The following is a 5,099-nucleotide window of genomic DNA, read 5'->3' as shown; positions in this document are numbered from 1 at the left end:
TATCTGCAAATATTTTTTCCTATTCAGTAGGGTGTCTTTTAATTTTGTTGATGGTTTCCTTTGCTGTGCAAAAGCTTTTAAGTTTAATTAGGTCCCATTTAAAAAATTTTTGCTTTTATTTCCCTTACTTTAGGAGACAGATCAAAAAAATATATATTGCTACAATTTATGTCAAAGAGTGTTCCACCTATGTTTTCCTTTAGGAGTTTTATGGTTTCCAGTCTTACATTTTGAATTTATTTTTGTATATGGTGTTAGAGCATGTTTTAATTTCATTCTTTTCCATGTAGCTGTACAGTTTTCCAGGTACCACTTATTAAAGAGACTGTCTTTTTTCCATTGTCTATTCTTGCCTCCTTTGTTGTAGATTAATTGATGATAAGTGCATAGGTTTATTTCTGGGCTCTCTATTCTGTTCCATTGATTTATGTGTCTGTTTTTGTGCTAGTACCATACTGTTTTGATTACTGTAACTTTGTACTATTGTCTAAAGTCAAGGTGTGTGATACCTCCAGCTCTGTTTTTCTAAAAATTGTTTTGGCTACTCAGAGTCTTTTTTGTTTTTGTACAAATTTTAAAATTATTTGTTCTAGCTCTGTGAAAACTGCCCTTTAGTATTTTGATAGGGATTGCATTGAATTTGTAGATTGCCTTGGGTAATATGGTCATTTTAATATTTTATCTTCCAATCTATGAACATGGTATATCTTTCCATGTGTTTGTGTCATCTTCAATTTCTTTCATCAGTGACTTATAGTTTTCCAAGTACAGGTCTTTGCTTCCTTAGGCAGGTTTGTTCCTGTATATTTTATTCTTTTCGATGTTATTGTAAATGGGATTGTTTCCTTAATTTCTCTTTCTGATAGTTTGTTGTTTTTAGTATATAAGAATGCAAGAGATATCTGTGTATTAATTTTGTGTCCAGCAACTTTACCAAATTCATTGATTAGCTCTAGTAGTTTTCTGGTGGCATCTTTAGGATTTTCTATGTATAGTATCATGTCATCTGCAAACAGTGACAATTTTACTTCTTCTTTTCCAATTTGGATTCCTTTTATTTCTTTTTCTTCTCTGATTGCCATGGCTAGGACTTCCAAAACTATGTTGAATAATAGTGGCAAGAGTGGACATCCTTGTCTTGTTCTTGATCTTAGAGGAAATGCTTTCAGCTTTTCACCATTTAGAATGATGTTTGCTGTGGGTTTGTCGTATATGGCCTTTATTATGTTGAGGTAGGTTCCCTCTGTGCCCAGTTTCTGGAGAGTTTTTTATCACAGATGGATGTTGAATTTTATTAAAAGCTTTTTCCTCATCTATTGAAATGGTCATATGGTTTTTATTCTTCAATTTGTTAATGTGGTGTATCACATTGATTGATTTGCAGGTATTGAAAACTCCTTACATCCCTGGGATAAATCCCACTTGATCATGGTGTATGATCCTTTTAATGTATTATTGGATTCTGTTTGCTGGTATTTTGTTGAGGATTTTTGCATCTATGTTCATCAGTGATATTGGCCTGTAATTTTCTTTTTTTTGTGATATCTTTGTCTGGTTTTGTCTGGTGATAGTGGATTCATAGAATGAGCTCAGAAGCATTCCTTCCTCTGCAACTTTTTGGAATAGTTTCAGAAGGATAGGTATTAACTCTTTTCTAAATGTTTGGTAGAATTCACCTGTAAAGCCATCTGATCCTGGAGTTTTGTTTGTTGGGAATTTTTGTTTGTTTGTTTTATTTTATTTGTTTTTTACGGATTCAATTTCAGTACTGGTAATTGGACTGTTCACATTTTCCATTTCTTCCTGGTTCAGTCTTAGGAGACTGTACATTTCTAGGAATTTATCCATTTCTTCTAGGTTGTCCATTTTAAGCATTAATAGCCAAAACATGGAAACAATCCAAATATCCACCAACTAATGAATGAATAAGCAAATGTGGTATATCCACACAATGGAATATTATCTGGCCATGAAAAGAAGTGAATTACTGATACATACTACAACATGGATGAATCTTGAAAATAGTATGCTAAGTGAAAGACACAAAAGCCACATACTTTATGATTTCATTTATATGAAATGTCCAGAATAGGCAAGTATATAGAAATAGAAAGTCAATTAGGGTCTAGGGAAAATGGGGACTGGGGAGTGATTGTTAATAGTAATTGCTACTACCAGGTTTCTTGGGGGGGGGGGTGATAAAAATGTTCTAAAATTAGATAGTGGTGATGGTTGTGAACACACTAAAAATCATCAACTTGTACACTTTAAAAATTGTGGTAAAATATACATAACATAAAATTTATCATTTTAACAATTTTAAAATGTACAGTTCAGTGAAATTCAGTACATTTACATTGTTGTGCAACCATCACCACTATACATCTCCAGAACTCTTTTCATATTACAAACTAAAACTCCATAGCCTATTAAACAATAACTCCTCATCCCCTCCTCTCTCCAGCCCTTGGCAACCACCATTCTACTTTCTGTCTCTATGATTTTGACTTCTTTAGGTACCTCATGTAAGTGGATCATACTGTATTTTTCTTTTTGCGAGCAGCTTATTTCACTGAGATAATGTCCTCAAGGTTCGTCCAGGCTGGAGCATGTGTAAGAATTTCCTTTCTTTTAAAAGGAAGATAATATTCAGTATATATGTGAATATATACACTGGTTGTATATATTCAGGTTACTTCAACCTTTTGGCTGTTGTGAATAATGCTGTTATAAACATAGGTGTTCAAATATCTTTTTAAAACCCTGCTTACAGTACTTTTGGGTTTATCCCTAGGATTGGAATTGCTGGGTCACAGAGAAACTCTGTTTTTCATTTTTTTGAGGAACCACCATACTGTTTTCCATAATTGCTGCACTATTGTATCTTCCCACCAGCAATGCACATGGGTTCCAGTTTCTCCATATTCTTGCCAACATTTGTTATTTTCTGTTTAAAGAAAAATTTTTTTTAATGATAGTCATCTTAATGGACATGAAATGGTATCTAACTGTGGGTTGTTTTTTTTTTTAACGCTTCACAAATTTGCATGTTATCCTTGTGCAGAGGTCATCCTAAACTCCGTTATCATCTCAATTTTAGTATATGTGCTGCTGAAACAAGCACTTGTGGTTTTGATTTGCATTTTCAATTGGTTGCTTTTAAGGCATTAGCTCTCTTTTTTATTAATTAATTAATTTAAAAAATTTGGTTGTGCTGGGTCTTAGTTGCTGCAGGTGGGCTCCTTAGTTGCGGCTCGCTGGCTCCTTAGTTGTGGCACCTAGGCTCCTTAGTTGTGGCATGCGAACTATCAGCTGTGGCATGCATGTGGGATCTAGTTCCTTGACCAGGGATTGAACCTGGGCCCCCTGAATTGGGAGCACAGAGTCTTAACCACTGTTCCACCAGGGAAGTCCCCAATTGTTCACTTTTAGAGAGTGAATTTTGTCGTATAGTAATTACATCTCAATTTGAAAAACTGTTCGTTGAGAGACCCTAGAAGCACTGAGCATGCCTAATGTTCAGATCTTGGCTTCTAAATATCTTTCTTCACTAAAGCAGCCCCAATCTGGGGCAGAGAAAGTAGAAGGTAAGCCTGGGACATTTCATTGTGCCAAAAAGCAAGGAAGTGCTCAAATAATGATGAGACATGTCTAAGGGACAATGGCCAAATTTGGGACAATTTGAGCATCAAAAAGAACAATGACTGTAATTGTAATATAATGCATAAATAACAATCTATGAATTCACGGTAATAAAAAGGAGAGAGAGAGAGAGAGAGAAAAAAGTGATTCTTTATGGAAGAGGGCAAGGAATGATAGAATTTAAAAATCATCATTTTTTGCAACTCCTAATGAAATAATTGGTTCAAGCAAGGATTAGTAATATATGCTGCAGCCATTAAGTGACCAATTATCAGGAAGCCATACATCCACATGGTATCATCCCCAGATTACATATTAATTGCAAATGGAAACACATACCTTTGCAATGGAGAAGTCTGGCGATCACAAGTTTAAACAAGTGATCAAATTCAACATGACAAATTGTAGAAAAGCTTGATAGTTGTGCTTCCTAATATGAGGCAATATTAAGTACACAACATCAACTATTAAGTATTCTTACTAAAATCGTTTGTCTGAATGTAATCAAGCTTCTCTAGACCTGATCTCCACTTTCTAGGAATTCAGGGGATAGTGGGACAAGTGAAAAGACGCCATGTAGGATATTTTACAAGGCAATTGACCTAAAATCTTCAAAAAGTCAATGCCATGAAGAAAAAGAAAATAAACAGCAGCAGCAAGGGGACTGCTGTACAGTCTGTCAAACAGAGTGAAGTAAGTCAGAAAGAGAAAAACAAATACGGTATGCTAACGAATATATATGGAATCTTAAAAAAAAGAAAATGGTACTGATGAACCTAGTTGCAGGGCAGGAATTAAGAGGTAGACATAGAAAATGGACTTGAGGACATGGGGTGGGAGGGCGAAGCTGGGGTGAAGTGAGAGTAGCATCAACATATATACACTACCGAATGTAAAATAGTTGGCTGGTGGGAAGCAGCCAAATAGCACAGGGAGATCGGCTTGGCTTGGTGCTTTGCGATGACCTAGAGGGGTGGGATAGGGAGGATGGGAGAGAGGCTCAAGAGGGAGGGGATATGGGGACATGTGTATGCATATGGCTGATTCGCTTTGTTGTGCAACAGAAACTAACACAGTATTGTGAAGCAATTATACTCCAATAAAGATCTATTTAAAAAAAAAAGACATTTGAGAGACCGAATTAAACAATAACAACAGCAACAAAACACAACACTTGTTCAGTAAGGGCCTACTGCTGACTGCATATAGATTTTGTAAATTGATGCTAAAATGATGCAGGCACATTATTTATCATGCTTTAATGATAATCTAAAATACTTATTGTTAAAATTTTTTAATGACTGTAAATTTTTATTGTAAATCTCTTTCGTATTCCCTCCCTTATGGGAAAAGAAATTATAATCACATAAAGGGCTGTGCCTGAAAGCAGATAATATAGCATGTGCTTCATGATATTTGTATGATTTATCACTAAATCACAGATTCAACCTGGAAGA

At 35.1% G+C, this 5,099-nt stretch overlaps 1 non-coding gene across 1 annotated transcript; it reads right to left on the bottom strand.

Moving 5' to 3' along the window:
• Positions 1–3,019: 3,019 nt before the first annotated feature.
• LOC114235944 (U6 spliceosomal RNA) lies at positions 3,020–3,124 on the bottom strand. Its single transcript, XR_003622015.1, has one exon. It is a non-coding gene; the product is annotated as a U6 spliceosomal RNA (small nuclear RNA).
• Positions 3,125–5,099: the final 1,975 nt, after the last annotated feature.

The sequence above is a fragment of the Balaenoptera acutorostrata genome, chromosome 3, assembly GCF_949987535.1.
Source record: "Balaenoptera acutorostrata chromosome 3, mBalAcu1.1, whole genome shotgun sequence".
NCBI classification, from domain to species: Eukaryota; Metazoa; Chordata; class Mammalia; order Artiodactyla; family Balaenopteridae; genus Balaenoptera; species Balaenoptera acutorostrata.
This window is presented reverse-complemented; position numbering and strand designations above follow the sequence as displayed.